This window comes from Rousettus aegyptiacus, unplaced genomic scaffold (assembly GCF_014176215.1).
Source record: "Rousettus aegyptiacus isolate mRouAeg1 unplaced genomic scaffold, mRouAeg1.p scaffold_m13_p_11, whole genome shotgun sequence".
NCBI classification, from domain to species: Eukaryota; Metazoa; Chordata; class Mammalia; order Chiroptera; family Pteropodidae; genus Rousettus; species Rousettus aegyptiacus.
Genome location: NW_023416286.1, coordinates 70011420 through 70037503, shown reverse-complemented (window position 1 = coordinate 70037503; position 26084 = coordinate 70011420). Strand labels below are relative to the sequence as shown.

Below are 26084 nucleotides of genomic sequence, written 5' to 3'. Positions count from 1 at the left end.
TCCATGAGAATAGCAAAAGCGTATCTCTTTATCTCTGTATGTACACGTGGATGTGTAGATATTCATGTATATTTATATGGGGGGACATACGCATGTATATATACACACATACATATATATATACATACATACATATATGTATATACATATATACACATATATATACATATATATGTGTGTATGTATATATATATATATGAAGAGTCACCTCTAAGCATCTCCTGTAATCACGTTGGGCCATGTGACTAGTCCTGGCCAAGGGGCTGAAGTGAAATTAACATGTATTACTTCTGGATCAAGCAAATAAGAATAGCTTTGAATTCTTTATTCTCTACTTTCCCTTGCTGCAGTGATATAGATGCCATATACTCCAAATGGCATAGTTAGAAATGAAAGCCACCTGGACTCCTGACTTATCACTTGGAAAATGGCTGCTCTGTATCAGTTACAGCGCGACTAAGAAACATGATTTTATGTGTTAAGTTACCGAGATTTGGGAACTTGTTAATTATTGCAGCATAATTTTATCAATCAAGAACTTGCCAGAAAGCAGTTCATACTGTTCAAATTGCATGCATTTAATGCAGGAGATTGGTTGCACAGATGATGTGAAGCAGAAACAGTAAACCAAAGACAGTGAGGCAATCCAGAGATTAGCTATAAGAAGCTGATACCCTTGGAATAGAAGGATAGTGGGAGATGCTATTAACCCAGAAGCTAAGGCCATACAATGAAAACTGGAACTACAGAGAGGCCTGCCTGATAGAAACTGGAACAATAGGGGAGGCAGTATGAACTTTCAAACAAATTGACCATTAATTGGCGCAATAGTCTAGCCTATTCTAGTTAGTGGACTGACTCTATGAAAGAGAACACAAAGCATGTATTCTTCGTGTCTAAAAGATTGATCCTTCTCTTTGTAAAATTGAGAGAGCCAGTGCCAGTACTGTGGCCCAATAAACTCTTCCCTTGATTTTGACAAATTCCTGGAAGAGAAGAGAAAAAGAATGTTAGAATGAGGAGGAGGAAGTGAAATAATATCTTAAAGTCCTCCAAGAGACCAACAATCTTCCTCAGCTTTAGTTTTTCTCTTTTAACCCAATGGGTTTCACAGCAAAGCCTTAGTGAGCTAGGAATGTTAACATTGCTTGTGGGGGAGATTATCAGAGTACTTAAAACCAGGGCTTAACAGAATGTGGGACTGTATTCTGTGGCAGAGACCATTGATTTGAACACAATTTTATTTGGATTGACTTTGCACCCAGTTGGAAGACACATTTTCAGATGACTAGAAGCAAGTTGAGGCTGTGTAAGTACTCACTAGTAATTTTAGGAAAAGTGCTTGAAAGGAATTGGTAACTAGAAGGTGGGCATTTTTATTTTCCCATTCTTCATCTTTCTTGTTATGTGTAAATGCATCTCAAGTATAAGTGTCATATTGTTGAAGATAGATCAGAAAGAGAGAAGAGACTTGGGCACCTAATGGACAAAAAGCCACCAAACCTGCCCTAGGTGATGTTCTTCTGGAGGTCTGTGTGAGCAATACATGTAAATGTTTCAACTATGACTGCTTTGGTTTTGTTTGTTAAATAATCTAAATTAATCATTACTGATTCCAACACCCCCGCCTTGACCTTGAAACAGCTTCAGTTCATACTCCTAGTCCAAGAAGAGAAGCATATTCCAAGCGATGAAATCTTTTATTCGGTGTGGCTGAACCCACAGAAAAGGTATCTGAAATCTGCCACCAACTGAGAGATTATCAAATGTACTGTGTGGATCTCTAACAGAAGAGAATGAAGCAGGATTGGATTTAGATATTCTCTGGTCAGTTAATGCATATTCACACAATGTTTTCTTTTCACGTCTATCTCTAACCTTTCCCTGCAAGTCTTCGGAAATGAAGGTTTATCTGACGGACTGACCAGTGATGGAAATGGATGCTTCAGAGATATTTCAAGCAGGCTACAACAATCCCCCAGTTTAGTTCTACCACAAATCCATCGTTGATCCTAGATGCAGGCTACAGCTGGCAAAGGAAAGGAAATACAGAGTTCAAAGTAAGGTGAGGAGGCTCATGGCCAAAAAATCCCATATGCAGAGACTACTTATGGCCTACCCCAGCCCATATGGAAGTTCACTGCTTTTACCATTTAGAGTTCCCAAGAGAGCCTGTCTGGAAGGAGAAATAAATCCCTATCCCCACTAACACCAGATCCTGCTTGCTGCATGTGGGATATTACTCAGCAGGCGCAGCTGCACTTGCCGTTTTATATAAACATCCGAGGCCTTTCCTAAAGCATGAGTCTCACTCTTGCTTTTGGAGCACTTTCCTCCTAATTTCAAGTTCCCTGCACGTAAACGATCTCCAGAAACTGAGCCAAATGCAAATCATGTTAAAGCGTGAAAAGAGATGGTATTTGGGCCAGGACCCAGGATACCAACCACTTGAATCCCTCCTTCAGCCCACACTGCCCCAAATGCAATATGCCTGAAAGATATGTGCACAGAGGGCAAGGCCAGGCTAAGGCATATTATTCATTATTATGTGGCTTTTGCCCTGAATCCCAATGTAATATCGCCTCCTCAGGCAGTTACCAAATAAAACTGGTCTCACCTGCCAAATGTGTGGGAGCAGATCCCACCACTACTGACTCAGGGTTTAACTTCGCACCAAAAACTCTCCACCCATTAGGACTGAGGCCAAATAACATTTCCTGCCTTTGACAATGACCCATTCTTGATGGAAGCAAGATGAATGAGGAGAAGGCAAGAGCTGGTCTAATTTGGTTGGTAGATGTACAGGGAATAGGACTGGAGCATTAGCTTCCTATAAGAGGCCAAGGCTAAGATGTTATGTTCATGTTATTTCTATTCTCTTGTTAAAAATCTATGCATAGTTCAGCAGAAAAACCTTTTTGCTTGCATAATGTTCATTTTCTTTTTCATTAGTAGCAGTCCTTGTTTTTCCTTACTCTCTCTGATTTCGTTAACCCTGCTTTTTGCATCTAGATAGATGAATATGTTCCAGGCCCAGACAATTGGAGTATTACATCCCTCCAGCCACAACAGTTTAGAAATGGCAACGAGATCTGATGAGAGCCAATGAGTCTCAATTTTGGAACTTTCATTAGAGCCCTTAAGAAAGGTCGTACTTTGAACTAGAGTTTCTGAAACTGCTGGCAGCCATTTTGTAATTGTTAAAATCTGCCTGAGAATGGAGCTAAGGCAGAGGAAAAATATATTATCCCTAGATTTTTCAGTGTAATGAGGGAATCATTTTTTCTCTTTATTTTCCCTCCTCTCCTTCCTCCCTTTCTTTTTTTCCTTCCTTCTCCCCATTTTTATTTTTGCTAAAACACATTTAGGTTACATTTTCATCAGTCTTTTCTCATAGAGATTTGCTACATATCTCGTTTTCCAGATGAGCTGCCTATTCCACTTATATGGTAATTGCATGTATTTGAAAAATGCCTTCACATTTTATTCATATATACTATTTTGGAGGTTCTGTGGTTATGTTGGGCACACAGTTCAGAGTCTAGTCTCAGTAATCAAAGTCACTGTGAAGAGCTGTCATAAATACGTAACAGCGGCTCTAGGATATCATTAGTTGATTTGGGGAAATTTACCCTGGATCCTTTATCCATTTGTCATTTCTGCCATTTCTATAAGAATAATGTTACTTTCGTTAGCTGTTCTGTCCTCTTTGAGGCCTTCCCTTCTATTAGACAGCAGAACTATCTATATGTCAGTTTCACTCATTAACTGACTTTGTTCAGAATGGCCCAGAGGATTGGTTTGTTGCCATTAATGGTAGAGTCTTTAGAAAATGCTCCAGGTTATCATTGCATTCCCAAATGGGCCATTAAATCCCATTATCTGATTGATTACAGTTTGTATTATCCATTTTGTAGGAAGATTGGGATCCAAGCACAGAACATCAAGTACCCTTATTGTTTTCCTCAGGCCATTGAACTTAAGAGTTGGAAGAGCATCTAACTATAACTTAGAATATATGCTACTAAGATGTTGTATATCCATGGTGAAAGAGTAGCCTTAAATATGTGCTCGAAACTTTTCGGGACTTGAAACCAAGAGCTCCAACTTGTCTATGCATTAAGTATTGTTATTTGTCTGTCTTAAGCTGGCAAATCGAAGGATTTCAGACAGGCATTGTTTTCTAAGTAGAATGCTAAACAGGAAGCCTCCATAATAGCTTAAATTGGTTCCTGAGTCACAAGGACAAAGTAATAGTATGAGTGAAGTAGTTATCTTAAGCTCCGAAGGCTTTCTTTCACCTCCAGGACATTCTACGAACTGGGGCGAGGGTTGAGGTGGGGGTTTGCTGCACTCTGCTGTCTTTGTCTGGGCCACCTTCTCTTCCTTGGTACTGGCACTAACTGTCCCTACAGTTCTTCTTACTAGGGATCAGAACCCTCCTTTCATTTTATAAAACAGTTTCCCCTGAAGACTATCCTAAATTTGTAGTAAAAAAATGAATCCAAGCCATATTATTAACTCTGTGGAAACAGTATGGAAACACACTAAGCTTGGGGGTTAGGCTGATGCCCTCACTCTTCAAAGCCCTGAGAGACAGGCTACAATTCTTTCTTAACTCTATACAAATTCTGGATTTATAATAGGCTAAATAATCAAATTCTAATATTTCTGTTCTTCAGATACTCCTTGGCAAATTTTAGACTTCATCAGCTTAGAAAAGCCACATAGAGATTAATAGGATTTTTCCATATTTCCACATATTTATTCATTTTTATACGTAAGGTGTTAATACAGCCTGCAGTAGCCCCTCATCACTGTATAAACGTGCCTAAGGACTTGCTGCCCTTGTGGACATTTGTCATTTGCATTTCCTATGTACAGCAGTCCTCTAACAATTGAGATTCTATGTTGATATATTATGCCCTCTTACCACCCATGTGGAGAACATTAAAGCTGGAATCACACATTAGTTTAGAACTAAAAAGATATGCTTGTCCAATATTATCTTTTGTGAAACAACACAAATATTTGAAACTTCTAGGACAAGTTTTCTCATACCTGTGTAAGTTAGTAACATATATTTTCTTCTTTCTATTTCTCCAGGTAATTTGTATCAGAAACTGTGTAGGATTTGCATATTTCTCTTTTCCAGCAAAATCTGACCTTTGGGACCCATTCTCTTATCTCAGAGTTTTAGTAAGATTACATAGAATCTTTCAGTTTTTCAGTTTGATTCTGGGAAACTCTTTTTTCCCAAGCTACCAAATGTCCAAGCCTATGACTATTTGCTCAGTAGTTTATCATGACTAATGACTAGATGATACACCCAAGGAGATGGGCAAATCTGTCAGGCTGACTTTTTCCAGTTGTCACCGCCTAAATCAACTGCTGTGGTATCACTTCCTAATATTTATTGTCAATTCACTAGAATCCAGCTGCTTCAATCACTGTGGGCTCCCATTGCTTACTCAGATTCTGGAGCTTAACTCAAAATTTCCCTTGGGCGCAAGGGAACTATATCTCACTAGGGTGTATCTTTAAATTTTTATTTTCCCACAAGTCTATTTCTCCTGCCTGCTTTCCTATCCAACAAATTCAGAGACTCTTTCTTTCATAACATTAAAATCAGTGCATGTCCAGGATGTTTCCATTGACAGTTGCGTCTGGAATATTACCCCATTGTTTCCTCTCTATAACTCAGCTAGTACCAAAGAGATTATTATGTAGTGAAAAAATTAATGTCATTAAAAATAATGTGCTTAGTTAGGTTAGCATGAGTTCTAATTCAGTTTATGACTCTGATCTTCACATCTGAATGAAATGAAAAGATAACCTATTTTGCTGAACAGCATCAAATAAGCACATTGAATTATATGTCTAAGATATAAGATATAAGTATTTTTTGAAATAAAATTTACCATTTATTGAGTGTCTATTAAGTGCTTGGAGATTGACATAAATTAGCTAAAGCTGTCTTTACAAGAACTTGGCAAGCAATGCTACTATTTTGTTGATGAAAGAGATTCAGAGAGGTTGATATGTCAACTGCACTATTACACTGCACTGTTTGTCAAATTCTATTGGTTTATCAAATCTGCAGATTTAGAAATAAAATTTTATTCTTTGAGAAAGAGGGTCTCAGACTTTGGTTTTCTTTTAATTTTGCTTTTTTTGATTTATCTTCATTCATTTATTCACCAATTTAAAAATATTCACTGAGTATCTTTTACATGGCAAATTAAACTTGGATGAAGATAATGTCCTTAAACTTTGAAGAAGATGAAAATTCTCTGGATACACGTTGAAATTCAAACACCAGGCTCCAGACTTACAATATTAGATCTTTTGGGGAATGGGATAAATCCAGTGTATTGTAAATGTATTTTTAGCAAGTTAATTATTGATTATTGTTATAGTAATGATATGTTATCATCTCTCAAGTAGGAGATAAATAAGGATTTTATTAACTAACATTCTGAAATCTTATAAGCCAGTTAATTTTACCACAACTCTGTAAGATGGTACAATATTTTAATTTCTTATGATACACAAATTTTTACTATTTTCTCTTCTTGGTGAACTCTTTAGGTGATAGCTTGGATGTGTCAATCAGGCCCTCTAACAATCTAAATGCAGGAAGAGAGAAAAATGTGACCTCAAATTGAATAAGAATCAGAATAGCATTCAACTAAAAAACACTTTAATTCTTGTGTCATCAAAATTTCTTAGGGAAGAATAAATTTCTTAGAGAAAAATATTTTGATCCAAGTTTTATATGAAGCTCAGCTAAACCAATGTTCAAGTTTAAGAGCATATTTCAGATGCATTAAGATACACAAGGCAAGGTATACTTCTATTATCTTATCTGAAAAAATTACTTGTGCAGGTACTACATAAATATTAAAAAGAAATTCTTAAATAAGAAAATATTGCCAAAATGGTGGCCATGCAAAGAAACCCTAAGAAGCTACCTGAGGAGTTTTCCAATATAGTGACTCAAGTCACTTTTCCGCACATCAGAACTACAGAATTGTAGTTTTTCTTTTCTTTGTTTTGCTCATTTGTTTTTATTATATTTGTCAGGATTTATTTTATATATATATATATATTATTTTATACACACACACACACACACGCACACACACACACACACACACACACACACATATATATATATACACACACACACACATTCTTAGGAAGACAATTAGCCACAACCATAAACCCTTGCAGATCAGAAACTGTTTCTTCTGTTTATACTAATTGTTCCCATTTTATCTCTGAAGGTTAAATGCTACTTGTTCCTCCTGCAATCAGTTCTGTGGCAGCATCTCCCATGGTCATCTGCAGCCTGCAGAGCACAGCCTCACAGAGCTTTGCTAGGACGCTGGCACACCCTACTCCAATGTGTTTCCTGCTGTCTTCATTAAGGAAGTCTCCTCTGAGTCCTCTCGATGGATATAGTTGATAGTTGCTCAATATATTGCACATATTTGATCTCCTCTAACATTCCCATCTCCCCGAGCCACTGGATTTCCTCCTTTACAGTATGCCAGGGAAATTCCAGTATCTCAGGCATATTAAATAGAGGCCACTAGTGAGACTAGGCTTCAATTAACCAACCAAGCTGTCACTACTTGCTATTCAAAACTTATACTAAATCTAGAATCACAATGAGCACACATATGGTTTAATTCAAACAAATCTGACCTTATGTTTTATGATTTTTGACTATTATCATCAGAAAGCATTCACATGTCTATTCCCCAGATTTTTATTGTTATATGTAGTAAGGTCTTTTAAGGTCTTTGGCACATTCACTACTTTTTTCTTGGATAGTGTATGTGCCAAATCATTTCTCCTTATGGGACATTCTGGGATCTGAAATTTTTTATGACCCCTGGAGGCAGTGTAATAACCTCAATAAGAAGAAAAGATAAGGGACCTTTCTTGGGGCACAGTTTATGAAAGTTTTTAATGAAAGGGAAGAAGTTTCGTTTGACACGTGAGGAGGTGGTTGCTCTGGCATGGATGGCTTAGACGGTTTTGGAAAAAAGGTTTCTCAGACTTGTTTATGTCTGCCCAAATCTTCCCATCTCAAGTTTAAGGGTCAAATTCTTTGCCAACCAGTGCCCATCCTTGGTAAGGAAGACTTGGTGAGTTAGGCATTTAACTCACCTTGTAATTTTACAATCCATATAATTAGATTTTGGGCTTTATCCTTAGCCTTTGTGATAGGTCTGCAAAGATGTTCATGTCCTAATGCCCTGAACTTCATTACCCTATGTGGCAAAAGGATTTTGCAGTATCAATAAGTTAACAATCCGAATGTAGAGATTATCCTGGGTTATCCAGGTAGACCTATTCTAATCACAAGAGTCCTTATAAATGCAGGAAGGAAGCATGAGAGCCGAGGTCAGAGTCAGAAAGCAAGATTTACGAGGAAAGAAGTAGCCATGAACCAGAGATGTAGGTGGCCTCTAGAAACCAGAAAAGACAAAGAAATGTGTTCTCCCCTAGAATCTCCAGAAAGAACACAGCCCTGCTGACACACCTTTGTTTTAGCACAGTAAGATCCATTTCAGACTTCTGATCTGCAGATCTACACCATAAATTTTTTGTGTTTCAGGCCATTACATTTGTGGCAATCTTTTCCCCACAGGAATTATTTTAAAGCAATCAGAGAAGCTTTTATGCTTTCCCATAAATACCTTGAGTAGATAGGTAAAATCTTTGAGATTTTCTCTTTCATTTTGTCATCTTTACAGTCCAGTAAGGCATGATTGACTCCTGTTCCTCACAGTCTTTGTCATTGCCATTGTTACCATGATGATCACAGGCAGTCACCTGATTGGCCAAAGCATTGCCCTCCATGGGGACTTTTTCTCATGCCAGTATTGAGATTTTTCTAAGCAATCACAATTCCCGCATTCTAGGGATTTCTTGTGACCCATTTCTGCCGGACAATAGGTCACACTTATGTTCATTACGTAACTTTCTTATTCTTTAATCCCATTTTGATTTTCTTTTTTTCCTAGAGCCCTTTCTGGTACCAAATACTATATCATTCCATGGCCTAGATGAAAACAGAATTTTTTCCAGATGTTTCAAATGGGCTGTGTTAAGGGACAAAACACTGAGAGTAGAAATATCAGAAAGCTGTGGATAGATGCATCAAGAGACCAGAGGGAGAAAGTGGTCAATGGAGTTCAATTAAAGCTGGAACTATCAAGCATGGGCTGCCAGTCAGCTACAGATACTGAACTTACGCAGAGAAAGGCGGGGTTAGGATATGCCAGTCCCCTTTTTTTCTTCATTCTCTGATCTCCAGGTCATGCTTCCTACAGAATGAAGCGGGTAATTTAGCCCAGAATTATGCATCCCATAGAAATCAGCCTGCAAGGGCACTGAGAAGTACAATAAAGGGTCAGAGGCATGTGTAAAATAACTAGCATAAAATATAAACATATTATTTAGAATCTTGATAGTAACTAATAAAAGAAACAAAAACAAACACGATAAATATGATTGCACCAAGAGACTGACTCAAAGGGTTATGAGGGCTCGAGAGGAAATGGAGTAGGGGAACATTTTGCTTTATTTAGTAATATTCAATATTATTGAAAACTTTTAAAAATGTTCATGAATACCATTTAAAATTAAGAAAATATAAAATATAAAATCCAGTATTGTAAAAAAAAACTGAAAAACACTAAAAAGTATAAAGTAAATAAAAACTGTATATATATTCCATTACTCAGAGAAAATCGTTAACATTTTTTTGTATTCTTTCATTCTCTTTTTCTTTGCTTGTGTATGTGTAAACATGTATATATATAATGTATATATATATGTATATTTATCTGTTAGTATATAAGGATAGGTGCTGCTTTATAAATTTTTAAATTTAATATACTTTTTCAGAAAATATCTTTAAATAACTATATATTTTTCTGACATATACATACACATAATATATATATACATGTATATAATATGTATTTCATATGCCATATATGTATATAGACACAGATTACTTTAAAATGTTCAATATTAGAAGTGATATTTATGCATAAATGTTCACGTATATTTCATTGTTTTCTTAGGGTAAATCCTCATATTTATTTTTAATCTTCAAGTCTCCAATTCCTTGTGATCATTAATCACTGGTTTAAAAGAACAGGTGTTTTCTTCTCCTGTTCCCCGGCCCCCACTTCACAAAGCGGTCTTTTCTATTTGCTCCTCCCACCATGTCCTCCGAAGACCTCACGGTCGGTGCCTTTTTTGAACATCATCATCTCACTCTTCTTCCTGGCCTTTCCCACAGCACTGAGCAGGATCCACCATCCGGGCTGGTACCAGCTTTGCTTGCACTGACCGTCCTGTCTCTCACATCTCTCAGGAAAATGAATCTCTAGAGCTTTTCATGCAGCCTCTGTCTTTCAAAAGGGGATGAGAAAATTTCTAGGCACAGTGCCAATAAGAAGTGTGTCACATAGACAAACCAAACCTTCCCATCTCCGCCTCCTCCCAACTCTAATTTCTCCCTTCCAAAAACCGTTTCCTGCTTTTCCATAGTTATGAGACAAGGGACAAAACAGTCCTATTTTGTATGCAGGAGCTGGTTCACAATCAGATGGTTGTTTCTCCAGTAAGTACATTTTTTTCACCTCCTTCCCCTCTCCACAAATCATTTAACTCTTTGTTAGCTCTAAGTTCATATACTTATTCATTCATATATTTCTAAACATGTATTTCTAAAAATGACACCGGAGGGTGGGGGAAGCCAGCTATGTAATATTTAAGTATTTAGAGCAGAGCTGATTTTTCAGATAATAAAAGAAATCAAAGATAGTGGCAATTCTGTTATATTCTAGATCTTGAATTTCAACCTTGACATTCAAAGCCCAGTTTTTCAAAATTTCCACTGCTTTCTTTCATATCATCAAGCATGAGGAGATGTAGTTTCTAGGGCCTGGACGATTAATCACCTTGCATGTTCTTTGGATGCTATAGTAGCAGAAAGCTCATTTATATTGATGGATCATCCTCCCTTAGAATCCATGAAGTCACTGTGTGCATGGAGGTCACCCCTGGAGGTGGGAAGACCTGCCCTCAGTTAACCCTGGGGCCTTGCCTAGCAGGTGGTGCAGTGACCTCTGGCGGAGCAAAGGGCCAAAGAGCCATCATGCTCAATAGGAGACAGCTGGGCTGAAACTGTTGAGGATTTTTTTTTACAAATTCCTTAAGGTGCACATCCTGTGATAAAATTTACAAATGCCAAAGAGGAGGTATCTTATTGTATATAGTTATTTCAAATTTATACCAATAACACTGACTTGTTTTTCTTATTGCAACAGCTTTTTTTTTTTTTTTACCCCCCCCCCCATATGTGTGGAGGAATTTGTATGTTTTTGAATTCTGGAAAATGGTAAATTTGTTACCTTTTATATTTCCACTTACAAAGAGATAGAAACTAGCTCTATGAAGGGTACATATTTGTTATGGGTTTAAATGAACAATATCAATATAAGCATGTAAAATAATGAATGATTAATAAACTTTCCAATTCCAGTCACTGTTGAAGCATTTACTAAATATGTGAAATTTGGCTGGTTACACTTTATTTCCTCATTTGTAAAATTGTAATAATAAAGAGTCACTTGCCTCATAGGATTGCTGTAATTATTCAAAAAGCTAATGCTGTAAAAATCTTAATTCAGCACCTGGCACATAGTAATCTTTGATAAATATTACTATTATTATCTCTTCTTTAATATACTTTTACAATTATATTATGACTAGACTTGTGTATATGAATGTATTGATCAATGTCTCTATTCACATCAGGCTGTATAATCTTTTTTCATTTATTTGTTTACTATTTCCTGATTTCCAAGAGTAATTATAACTAATATAGATTATTTTTTAGCTTATAGAGAACTGTCATATTTTACCTCATTCTCGTTACAAGTAAAGAGCCAGATAGTATAAGCTCTGGTTCCTTGCAATAAAAAAGTATATGTGGCTTAAAAAGTTCATTCACTTATCATTTATTTCTAAATGTCTGTTATTATTATCTTTTATCCTATTTTGTGCCCTTGCCAGACATTAAAAGTGAGGACAGTGACAACACTAAAATTTAACTCTGTTCTTCTGGTTCCAAATCGCATACACTCTGCTGTCTGTTGAATAACACTTTGGCCACCCCAGAACTTACCAACCATCCATATCATAGTCATATAAAATAATCTTGACTAATTTACCAACTTCAGGGTAGATTGCTCATAAACTCTCCAGGCAGGTGAGAACCTCACACTTTTGAATAATTTTCCAATATGATATTACAGCTTCCTTAGGTTTTGTTTTATAAAATGCTTCAAAACTCTTTATGACAAAAATTTAATTAGTTTAAACCAAGTCCGTCATGCTTTAGATTCAGTGAACATGTAGTATGCCAGATGTAGAGTCAAAGCCTGTAGGATGGCAAAAGCTGGGATGTGGAAAGAGTATTGCAATTCGGAGCTGAAGAAAGTACCATGGAAAAATTTGAGAAAGGCACACTCCTGGGAGATGGACCAGCAAGTGCTAAAGCTCTGAGAATGTTTGAAGGACATTGAGAAGATTAGTGTGTCAGCAGTGGAATGGGAGGGGAGACTTCTAGGTCAGTTCATAGAGTCAAGGGCAGGAGCAGATTTTGTGGGGTCTTGAGACCATGGGGAGAATTTTGTCTTTTACTTACAGAACTGGAGTCTTAGGAGGTTTTGGGATGAGGAATGATATGATCTGACTTAAGCTTTAAAAGGTGAGAGTGGGAGTAACAAGTGGGAGACCACTGCCTTGAGCAGGTGATTTTCCCCATGCTTTTAACTTTTGTTTAGATCTTATTGTACAACAATTCTACAAAACAATTAAAACAAAATGGTGGCCTGCCAAAAGCTGGTCGTAGTGATGGTTTAGAAACGTTATTAGATTGACTCTATTTTATCTTACAGATCACTTGAATCTCTAAAACAGGACTCATACTACTTCCTAAGTTAATGATTCCCTGACTTAAATATTTTACCCTTTATTGCTCTTTGCTTGATCTACTAAGATCACTTTTAGCAAACAAACACATATGCCTATGTGTGCAAAATATTTATTTTGTACCATAAATATATAATAATCTCATAACAGACAGTGAGTTAATTAGAGAAAATCTCAAGTACTAGCAAATATCCAGTTGTAAGCACTTTGAGAGTAGGAACCATATCTACCTGATCTTTACATTCCTCTATCTGTGGAAAAGTTCTTTGACAAGAGTTCCTTTTAAAATAGTTATAAAAATCCTTTCATTATTGTGCTAATAAAATCTGATAATTATAATAATAATGACTGAACTTTTGTTGGGTACCTTCCCAGTTCACCATGATTTTCCTTTTTCCAAAAACTAGCTCCAATCCAAAGGGACACTCTATTCTATCTTTCACTTTCCTGTTATGTTTAGGCAGAACGTGACATTGGTCTCTCTTTATAAACAGGGCCAAGAGGGAGTACTGGAGGGTCAACAATAGTCTCTTCCTCATATTTAGAATTAAGATGAAGGCTGGATCTAGAATATAGGAGATTATGATCTACATGCCCTTTGAATGAGAGAAGCAAAGGAAGTTAACCTGCTAACAAGAAAATAATGAAGCAACTGCCATCTAGGAGACATACAGGGAAGTGAGGAGGTCAAACCATTTTTAGTTTCTAGAAACTTCGGAGGCATTGACTTATTCCAAGAAAATTTTCGTGTTCATATATTGAATTATCATTTTCTACCTTTCTATTACATATCCTAGTTAGCATAACTTTTCATTCTCCTAATAACTCATTTAAACATTATTGGGCCTAACGATACTGATTTAATGATAGATACAACACACAAAATTAAACTAAAAGCCAAAGAGATTTGATTTATTAATTGCCTTTTATTTAAAAGAGGCAATCTCAAATGTATGAATGGGAAATTAATTATAATAATAGTAGTAATAGTTTACAAAGACATCTTGGTTATTGCCTAACGGTATCTCCTTGTTTTTCTGTAGTATTTTTTAAAATAAATAATCTGATCTGATGAAAAGTATTTCAAATATTATGTATTTCTATACGATAGTTGTCTTATGTAACTGTTAATAAAATCTGTATGTAGGTGAGAAAAATAAAACATGAAAATATCAAAATGTAAATTTATAAAACAGTGTTAGAAGCGAGTGAAAATATAAAATAAAGTAATACTAACAAGGCATTTTTTTATTAGTTTATGAAATCTCCAGTTTAGTGAGCTTTAAATCAAGACCTAAAAATATTCTAATTGTAATTAAGTTACAAATAAATAAATGGCTTACTTCTAGAAATCAAGAATCTAACTGGAATTATTGACTCTCCATGGAGAGTCATTCTGCACACATTCATTCTACAGTTACAGGGTTGCGAGCAGTTTTTGTGTAGGTTTTTGTCTAGACTTATAAAAACTTTCAATAAAGCCATGGAGACATTCAATTGCTTCCTGTCTCATGGAAAAAGTTGTAGAACCCAAGTCATGCTGCCTGCTATAAAGTGATTTCTGAGTTTGTGGTCTTTCTTTTAGTGCTTCATATGAATCAAAGAAAGAAAACCAGGAACTATTACTGTTAATGACACAGTGAAAGAATTGTCTAAAAAACTTGCATTGAGCAAAAGTTTTCTCAACCATGAAAGTGAGAAAAATAATTGTTTTATGATAAGAAGTGTCATTATGGAGCATAGACAGAATGTAGTATTTATTCATTCATTTCATGGCCCTACCTTTATATACATTAGAAGTAAAATTTTTATTGCAATTATGTTGAAAATATGCCAATAATTTTCTCAATAAACTCAAGAAATCTATCTTCTATAATTTAATTATTATAAATTTTTTCTGTGATATATTTTAAATTAATGTATTCTTGAAGTTAAGATATTATTTATAACATTGAAACCTTTAAAGTAAATTACAAATAGAAGAAAATTATTTCTATATCTTAGAAGAGTATTTACTTTACCTGTTGCACATAATGTTTTTCTTTTGTTGGAATAGTTTTAGTACTTATAAAGCACTCAAGTGTTAGTAGTTAGCAGGATGGGTAAATATGTTAATTTTAAAATATGCAGATAGATTAAAATTACAGTTTTAGAACAGTTGGCTCTGCTTTCTTTTTGATCTCTAATCAAAACAATGTTGAGAGTGAGGACATACCAGAGGTTAAACAAAAACTCCTTAAAACTGGCTATATGTAAGGGATGAAAACATAAGGACCTGTTTCAAAAGGAAAAAAAAAAAAATCCCAAACCAGGAGGCTGTAAAGTTTATGAAAATTTTTCAGGTTAACTACAAGGGCAAGTACAGAATCACAAAAAAAATTAAATAGGGAAGGAAACATAGTATAGTATGCAATGTAAAATTAATAAGCTTGATTCGTCATCCAAATAATGGATCAGGGTAAGAATATTTAGATGGGTAGATGTAGAAGTAAGAATTGAAAGAATGTCTTAATCCAGACTCTGTTTCCCAAGCAAGTGCCTAAGGACGTATAAACAGGATAAATTGTAAGAATCTCAACACTACATCTCAGATAGATTACTGTTGCAGTCACAAAGAAGTGTAGGCCAATTCTAATGTCTGAGAATCTGATCGCAGTTGAGTCCTTCTCTCATCTGGTCTGGTGGGTACAAATATATTGGCAGGACAAATCCTGAAAATCAGCTCTGCACCATATAAAAATGACTTCTTTTATTCATTTTGCTCCAAAAGCTATGAGAAAAGATTACACACACACGCGCGCACACACACACACACACACACACACACACTAAAATTAAATGATTTTGGAAAATATTTCTTGAGCGTCTATTACGTTTAAGGCATCGTGTTGGGTATTATGTTAAGCTTCAAGGAAATTCACCATGTTCAATGATGTAGCTGTTAGGGGATAAAACAAATATTTATATAAATAATGTACTTCATTGGTGAAGAGGTAGAGAGAAGGCAATAAAAAAATTGAAGAAGCTATCCTCTCAGTATTCAGTAAGAATATTGGAATTTCATGAAGAGCTCTCGCTTAAAGTGACTGGATGGTGTGGTCCATGTCAGTTCTACCGACAAAGTTTCTGAGTTTGTCATCAGTTGTCATCCTCAGATTACATGCACAAAGTCAATTACGTTTATCTTATTAGCAGATTCAATCAGTTTTTAACTATTAAAGTGTCTGAAATAGGTAGATAATCAATAATTGCTGACCAAATGTCCACTCCTTTATATTGTTTAGACTTAAAAAAAGCCACTACTAGGATTAATCTTAGAAATTCTGACACTTTATGACATCAAAAGACAAAATCCAAGGAGAATATTTTTAACATTTTTATTTCTGTGACTCAGAAAATAATAATCAGAAAAAACTTTTCATATAATATAAATTATTACAAACTTTAATTCAAATTACAATAGTAAAATCATTGCTAAGACCAAAATTATTGATTTTTTCAGCATAGTTCACATGCTACGAAATAGCAATCAGTTTTTATATCATCATCACTTATAGGAATTTTTGTTCTTGTAACATTAAGTAACTAACTCAAATAATGGTTTTTCTATACAATATTTTTCAAATATAAGAAACAACGGAAAGTTTATTATGAAACAATAACACCACCTGATATATTTTTGATAATTATTTTTACTATAGAAAATGTAAGGTTAGGCATAAATTTCTTACACTCATATCATTGATATAACTAAAAATTAAAAACTAAGCAAAGCAAAACTTTAAAAATGAAAAAGTGAAATCGTCAACATTAATTCTGTTTAACTGGTGATGACAGTGACATGCTTTATATTAATTACAGTGTACACCTGAATTAAATGCTGAATGTTTGTACATGAATATTTTGAATTTGACATACCGAAAATAGTATGTAATTGGTAATGAGCAAATTCTCATACTTCTCCCTCTTGAAATTTCATTTGAATTTGTTAAATACACTATAGTGCTCAAATGTCATTTGTGTAAAAAAAAATATGTAATTTGTGTGTTAAATTCTTGTCTATTCTTTTATTGTTAGTACCACTTGTCAACGGCTCAATAATAAACCAAAAAATGCAAATGTGTGCATTAAAATACTATGGAGGTTCAGTTAAGGGGATAGAAAATGTCAGAAAAGGAGACTTGAAGGAGAAGCCAGTGAGGTAGATTAGAATCCCGAGAGTAATAATCCAGAGGCCAATACTATTTCACGAGCGATTATGCCAAACACTGCCAGGAAGTTCTACAAGAAGAGAAATGAGAATTGACTATCGCATTTGTAATGTGGAGATAACACAGAAAACTCACCGAAATCTAGTCAGATCTTTTGACCTAAACAATAACCTTCATGGTTGGCACAGCTCATCTATCTCTTTTAGTGTATCCTCTTAGCTTCTCAAAAGTGTGGAGTCTTTAATCTCAGTTTTCAAAATCATCCTACCTGGCAACCCTTCTCCTCATAGGAAAGAAACCAAACCTCACTTTCTTTTGGACTCTCTCTGTCTCTCTCTCTTTCTGTCTCTAATGTTTAATCATTATGTTTCTTTCCTTTTGGGCTGTTCTGCTTCCACTCCTAACAGCCTCAAGTTGTTAGTCATCCATTACGGATGGTACGATGAGGTGAGGAAGGCCAAGGGGTCCTTCTGGATCATGTTTGGAGCATGTGCAAGGCAAGAAGTCTTATATTCTTCCAAGGTGGACCTCTCCCTGGCATACTTACTTTCACCATATATGCTATGATGAGAGTGTCTCCAGATTTTCCTTAATTTTGAGACATATTACTTAAGTAATCCCTTTTTACATCACTTCTTTAGTTTGTTCAAGCTCCCGGATGAATGGATGTAACAGTAATCTGATGTATTCCAGGAAGACTTGGGAAGGGAAAAACCTCCTCTAGCCACATACATACACCTGTGTATTGTGAAAAATACAAAACACACCAAGTTTAGAATTTAAGAAGTTTTTACACATATTATCTCATTTTATCGTCATTGTAATCCTTCACTGTAGATGTAATGTATACGCATTTTTTAAAATATAAAATAGGAGGCAAGAATTAATTAAGTATAAATTATTTTTCAGACCTTTTAAAGGGAAATACAGTTTAAGGCAGATACAGACAAAAGCTCACACGTTTATCAAAATATGTGCAGGTTCAGTGGCAAAGATATGCACAAATATTTATTACAAATTATAATAGTTGTTAAAGACATGGAGCCTTTAAAAAGTTTTAAAACACAATTGCTGGTTGATTATAAGTGTACAAATAAACAGCCACATGAAGGGGCACGCAGGGCAAGGTCCAGAGGTATTGGAGGCAGGTGCTCCTATCCTTATGGAGTTCGGGTGCAGAACCCTCCAGGCACATGGCTATGTTTGCCTGTCTAAGGTTTAGTTAAGCTGAGGGGAACACGTTAAAGTCAGCGGCTTGGATAAGGCTCCTCCAGCTCCCACTCTAGTGGGCCAATCAATGGCAGGAAAAGATGAGAGCTGAGTTCCAGGACAGATGTGCTTTGCCACAGTAACCTGTGTTGGACAGACCATCTAACTCTACTATTGGTCTCTTCAATTCTTATCCTATATACTTTAGAATTTTCATTCTTCACCAGAGCTTCAGTTTTCATAGTGTACTGACAACATCCAAATGAGCATCTCCAACACAGATTTTCCTTCAAGTTTCAGATAATTATTTCATATTTTCATGGCCTATCAATATCTCATATTCAACATTTTCATGACTTAAATTTATCTTCTCCCATCCACCTATTCTTGCTTCTCTCTTCTGGTTGGCAGTGAATATCAAGACTTGTTGGAGCTACAGGCTCATAAATCATGATTGATAACTCCATCTCTTTCAGCCATAAATCTGATCAATATGCTGATACTCCTGGTTGACCCCTTTCTTTGAGACCTCTGCTGTTCTTACGCATACTGCTTTTGACTGTGGCAAGCTGTATGAAGAAATTTACCAAGAAGAGGCTAATCAAATATGTAATTAAGTAATTTTTAATTAATCTAATAGGTAATAATTGAGTCTCTATCATATGGTAGGCATTGTGCTGTAATCTACTAATTTAAAAGCACATATATGTAAAATTATACTGTTAGTTTCTAATTTATTTAAATAGTTTAATAAATATTATAGAATTTTAATTATGGAATTATAAAATTTAAATAGTCAATATAATGCAAATATTAATCAGTTAATAACTGTTATAATGCTAGCTAGATTTTTTTTTTTTTTTTTTTTTTTTTTTTTTATTAAGACACTGGTAGTAACTCTCAATAGTCACTTAATGAAAGACATTACTGACTCTTTAAAGAGGTTGGCCTTAGCCATCTGTGAGTATCTGTTGATTCTGGTCAGCAAAGAGGAATAAAGAAATTCCAACATATGGCTTATCTTATAAAACGAAACTACTACGTAGGGCTGACTAAACTAGGCAGAATCAGGAATGCTGAAACTATGTTTCAGATATACTATCACAAAGTAGAATGTTTTATCAGCTACCTGATATACATGTACCTAAGAACGTCTCTTGCAAGAGAACAGGCACCCTTCAAAGCTTTTCTAAACATCCTCTCCATCCAGAAGCCTTTCTTGAACCTATTTGGTTTAATCTCTTTCTTCCTAGTGATTTATCCTAACTCTGGTAAGACAATAATTAATTTTTATCATGCCCACCTCCCACACTGGACTTTCTTATTTTTTTAATACTTTCCATAGCACCAAGAAGTATATTTCATGTTATGGAAACATCTAAGTATTCCTTCATAACTGAAAAAAATGCATAGAAAGTTATTAGGTATATATTATTGTTATAAATTAAATGATAAAAATTATTATAAAATGTTTCTTTTTATTTGAAGCACACATTTCGAAGGAATTTTATAAAAATTTTTTCAGCTTTTTTTATAGTAAGTAATAAAATGTTTTATCAATAAATTCTATTTATCATTATGGCCTTAATATATATTTTAGCCAAATACATAATAAGTGGTATTGATATAAAATACTTTCTTATAGATATACAGTGATCAGTGATAACTATGAGTCAAAATAAGGCTAAATCTAGATATAATTATAAAAAACACAAAGCACTTTTATTATTAATGTCTAGATATCCATTGGGAACAATATTCACTGGATTTATTTCCCAGGAGGTCTCACTAGGTGATGTTTGTCTGCTTAACGAAGTTATAGAGGTCCAGGGTATGCTGGCAGCAGAAGGTTCTGACACAGATGAAAGAGATGTTTTTCACCATACCATACTATGATTGAAGTACTCCAGAGTGATACATAAAACAGAATCCCAGTAAATTAATTTTCAAGGTAAGTTGCAACCATGTCAACCTGCTTGGATCGGCCTTCCCAACCTCAATTTCTGTGACTTTTCCTTAAATAAAAAATATGCTCGTTTTTCCATTGTCTAATATTGAACACACAAAGTCAGAGCATATGCTCAAGAGAGATCAAGTTCATCTTTCTTTTATATTATGTAGATTTCTTGGTTTCTTATGAAATCTTTCATGCCAATAAAGATTTTCATTAAAAATAAAACTGCAAAGTGGAGGAAATAATGAGAAGTTGGTAATAGGGTGCAAGCTCTCAGTTTTAAAATGAAAATGTAATATAAAACATGGTGACTGTAGTTGATAATATTGTATTACATATTTGAAATATGCTAAGAGAGTAGAACTTTAATGTATTTATACTTCTCCCTGCCCCTGACAAACAATTATGTGAAGTAATGGATATAACTTCATTTGGGAGTCCTTTTACAATATGTACATATGTCACATCACATTGTATACTTCAAATACCTTACAATTTTGTCAATTTACTTCAATAAGGCTGAACAAAAATCAGAGTGTAATTTTAAAAATATGAAAACAATAAAATGTAAATGGAGAACAGAGTAAATGGAGATTATTTTATTTTTAAAAATAATTACCTTTTATTTTCTCTATTAAGAATAAGAATTAATTCTGGTGTTTATTTAGTAATGGGTTAGATAATTTCCATGATAAAGATATATTTCAATGTTCAAAAATTAACTTATTAGGACTGATATTTAATATTTTTATGTACTTAAAAGCAGGAGTAGGAAAGATTACATTGAAATTTGAGAGTTGATGCTTTTAACAATCTTGCACTAATGTGATATCTTTTTTTTTTATCATTGATAACTGGATGATTGTGTTTATTTGTGCCAAAATAACCATTTTAAATAGTAAAACTTTTTTTGTAAGTGACATAAACAAAATCATAAAAATAGATTATCACACTGAATTTTCCAGATCTTATGTTGTTAAATATCTGTTTCGTAGTTACTTCATTATTTTATCTTTCATATTTGTGGAGTATAATTTAGGCTCTGGAGCTCAGTTGACTCATTTTTACATATTTTGCATTTCATTTATCCTTAGAAAATAAGGTAACAACGAGAATAAGAAAAATTAAGTAGGCTTCTGAATTCGTCTAACCCCAGTCTTCTCTGATTCCAAAATCCATCTTCTTCCCCAAAATACCATACTGCTTTTCAATAGTTTTATTCAGTTCTCTTCCTGAATCTATTTTACATCAGCTTCAATGATGAATTTAACTGCAAGGACACAGAATTCTATTTCTTGTACCAAATAAGTTATTTTAAGAAAAATACCTTAATTTCCTCTTCCTGACATTTCTTACCAATGGTTACAGACATTAAGCCAGGATTATGTCTCAAGCAATTTAAAAATGTTATTATGAACCAAATCCTCTGATTTCTCCACAGTTCTCTATTTCTTATTTGTAAGCTAAAAATAGAAACTGAAATAACCATCCTATTGAAGTATTCTTTGTATAAAGAATAATTTAGGAGGGTTTATCTATTTTTTCTCTCTCAGTGTGGCAAAAATTATTTGTGCATTCTAATAAAAACATTCTTACAATAATTCCACTCATCATTTATTGATTTAAATCATGTCGAACCATATTGAAACAACTACTTGCCATCTCATGCTGACAAATCTAATATTTGAGAATGTAAAGACTTCAGTCATCTTGGTTTTCAAAATTTGTGGCTTTAGGTCTTATTTTAAGCTAATTCTCAATCTATCTTTTGTTAGAACACAGCAAGTAGAGATACAAGACAATTACATACTCCACTGTTGTGGTACCATATTTTTGTTACTCTCCCAGAAGATACTGGTCTTCTCTATTGAATTTTCTGCCCCCTTTAAAAAATTTTCATTAGGTAAAACCATTAGGCAATGGTGAATAAAAATTTTTAAAAACATTCACTTTATTTTGGCAAGCTAAAAATCTTTATAAATGTATTGAATGTCTTTATTGTTTTTCTCATGTTTCAAAGCTAACCCTTAGAGTTGATCTAAAATAACATCTTTTATTTTTGTCAACTTTTATTTAGCTAGCACATCAGCAAAAAGTAATGATGTAGCTGTAGTTAAATCATGGACATATAATAAGAATAGGCACCGTTTATTAATAATTAAATGCTAAGCACTTTACACTGACTCATGAAATTTTCACAACAACTGTATCCATTTTACATCTGAAGAACCTAAGTTCAAGTTTAACTTAAGATCACACAGCCAGAAAGTGACTGAGCAAACAACTGAAGCAGTTAACTCTTAGGGTTCCTTCCCCAATTACTAAACCAGTAAGAAAGGAGTAAAGTCTGATGTCTAGGCAATGGACACAAACCTACCTCATTCTTCAGTGTTAGCTGTATATTTGACTTCTACATATGCATCACTAAGAACCATTGCCAATGTCTAAGGTAAGAGATTAGAACTGCATCATGAATGTAAACCAAATTTTGTTTCAACTTAGTCTAGTTTTCTCTGTGGCAGTTCTCATCCCTCAATCATTAAAAAAAAGAAGAACAAATAAAAAGAAGGTGTGAAGGTTGGAGGCGGTGACTAAAAAATAAAAAAAATTCAAGATTGGTTGAATTTTTGTCATTGTCTCCCTCCGTCCATCTATTTTCAGTAAGATATAACACATATTTATATAATTATTTGGATCGTTGTATTTCTAGGATTTATTTAGTGGAAGATTTATACTGTTTAAATTTTCTCCAGTAAAAGTTGATGATCTATTTCATTAGAATAAAAAAGCTGTTGTAAATTTGTAAGGGCAGGTTGCCCATTTAGAAATGTATGAAATGTGCTATTTCCTGAGGCAAAGAATTCATCCCAGGCATCAGCAGGTGTGAATACAAGAACTGTCACATTTATAGCAATAATCCACGTTAAGTGAATGTAATAGAGGCAGAGTTTGCAATGGTGGTTGCCAGACACTGGGGAAATGGGGAAGTATTTATCAAAGAGTACAACATTTCAGTTATTAAAAATGAATACTTCCTATAGTGAATGAACAATATTATATACTTAAAAATTTGCTAAGAGGGTGAATCTTATATTGTTTTTGGCACCCGAAAATAATAATAATAAATAAAGATGGTAGGAGGATACTTTTGGAGGTGATGGACATGTTTAAGGCATAGATGTGGTTATGATTTCACAGGTGTATACTTATCTCCAAACCCATTGTGCACATGAAATATGTACAGCTCTTTGTATGTCAGTTATACCTCAATAAAGTGGGTAAGTTTTTTTTTTTTTAATATTGGAATAACCCCAAACTCAAATATCTAAGTCTGGAAATAAGTCTGTTTTGGATAAGCAGAGACCCACCAGGGACTACTGTCACTCTGCAGGATGGAAGAATGCTTATAATGAGAACTCAAATGTGAGAGCCATTACTTTGAGGGCCCAGGTGACGTCATGCCTCTCCAGATAGAAAGTGTGTAGAAGGTCTCTCTGCAGTCCTGCAGTCCTTCAGCTGTGTCTGGTACCCTCACCATCCCTTACTCCATTGTCTCTGTCAGTCAGGCTTCTAGTCTCATATCCTCTTCAGCTTCATTTTACAGTCTTGGACATTCACAAGAGAAGATTTAAGCATGGTAGAGAGGTTATAGGTAGGGGAAAGGTTTGAGAAGTCAGAATTTGAGAGTCAGATTTGATAACTTTCAAGACTTAAGTGTTTTAGATTTTATAATCTTATTTATTTATATTTTTTAATCTCAGTACCATTTATCCCTTCTATAAAGACCTCCAGATAACATCTTCTGACAGAGTTGGTGGCCTCTATAAACACAACCAAATTGGTAGAATCTGAAGTCACATTATTTATTAATGACTTAATCTTCAAAAAGGCAGCATAATCTACTAAAGAGGATTTTTGGCGAGAAATGTTATAAATAGAATGCCAAATCAGATGTGACAGAAGCCATTTATTTATTCACATAAATATTGACCCATTTTTATATTTTTATTCATTCCTCAAATTGAGAAGTGGGAAAAGAAAAATAAGACATGTGTATGTTCTAACCTGTTCATATTTGAGTTGGAACTTGCAACATTTAACAACGAATTAACAAAACGATTAAACTTGTTATACTATTTTATATGTACATGTAAAGATTACATAAAATACTATTTTACATATATGTATGTGTGTGAGGGTGGTATCTTTTTTTAAAAAAAAAAAGATTAAAACACAGCCTAGAATTCTGCAAAAGTATAATAGGCTATTGTCTAATGTAAATGAAGATACTTAAATCCAAGTACTTAATGAGTAGATTTATTCAACTTGTATAACTAAATATTGGAGCATATAATCTATGTAATTAAAGTTTATGACTTAAAATATAAAATGTAACTTTCAAGTTTTCATCTATGATACTGAAATGAAGTGGGGTAAAAGATCAGCTAAATATTATTCTATGGCATCTATATATTATAAACATGTAGATACATCTATATTGAAAACCTATTATATTTTATACCAACCTCTATTAAAAATAAAATAGTCATGCTCTGTTACCACCTTGGTTCACATTTACATTATATTTTCTTATTTCTAGTCTTTAGTTCTCCATTCATCAAAACTTTGGGAAACAAAAAAAAGAAAAGGCAAGTTTTTGTTCAACTAGTATATCTCAGATACCCTATTTGGATGCACTGCGTGTATTACCTAAATAAATCCTCACAGGGACCCTTGATAGAAAAGTAATTATTTCTAATTTTTCCAAGTAAGAAAACAGAGGTACGAGAAGAAGAAACATACTTATTCATAACTAACAATTTTGAGATTTGGAAATAGAAATCACCTCTACATGACTCCAACAAGGTGAATTTTTCTTTACTTGTACAATCTTAGTTTTAAAATCTCTAGTCAAAATTTGTTCCCTTGATTAAAAAAATCTGATGCTTCCAACTTCTTATTACAATAAAGTTAAAATTCCTTAGCGTGACATTCAACATCCTCTTTAACAGGTCCCTCCATGTTTTTCTACTTAAGTCTCCCCACTTTTCTTCACTTGTCTTATTATCAGTTCAGTATAGATGACTTGCTATTTCCTTCATAGGCCCTGTTTGTTTCTTTGTTTAATCATTCACACTGTTCACTCCTTGGATTATTTTGCCTCACTATTTATACTTGTTGAAATACTATATATCATTTAAGTCATAGGACGAATGCCACATTTTCTCTGATGACTGTCATCATCTTTCTTAGCCAAGCCCTCAGAAACCATTGCTTACCCTCTGGTTCGGAATCTGGGCAATCTGATCCTATGCTGTAGTTATTTGTGCATCTGTCTAATCTCCTTTATCGAACTCTTAGAGGAAAAAAATTCATCTTTATATTTTCTGTAGTGCCTGGCATAATTCTTAATATGTAATAGAGATTCAGTAATTATCTCGTGAATGAGTGAATTAAAGTGATATGCAACTCAAGAGAATCTTAGCTTTTATGCCTTATTAGTGAAGTCCTTTTGTTGTTGATTCTCTTAGAACTGTTAAAATAAAACTTGTTCACAATAGAATCTCCAAATATTATTCCCAGGATAGGTTCTGGAATAGTAATATGTAAAATCCACTTATAAGCCCATGGAAAGCATTCTAAAATGTCAAAGATTCTGGACTTGAAAACAACGATGA

At 34.2% G+C, this 26084-nt stretch overlaps 1 long non-coding RNA gene across 5 annotated transcripts in view; it reads left to right on the top strand.

Annotated features, from left to right (window-relative positions):
* Window positions 1–26084, top strand: part of LOC107517876 — an 89862-nt gene that overhangs the window by 37065 nt on the left and 26713 nt on the right. For 3 of the 5 annotated variants that reach the window (XR_004953393.1, XR_004953392.1, XR_001598680.2), the window contains exons 1-2: window positions 10536–10654; window positions 20232–20403. The exons of 1 other annotated variant lie outside the window; for it this stretch is intronic. This is a non-coding gene — a long non-coding RNA (uncharacterized LOC107517876). Of the gene's footprint in view, window positions 1–10535; window positions 10655–20231; window positions 20404–26084 lie in introns of those variants that run through there. One more of the 5 variants, XR_001598679.2, reaches the window with a different exon arrangement.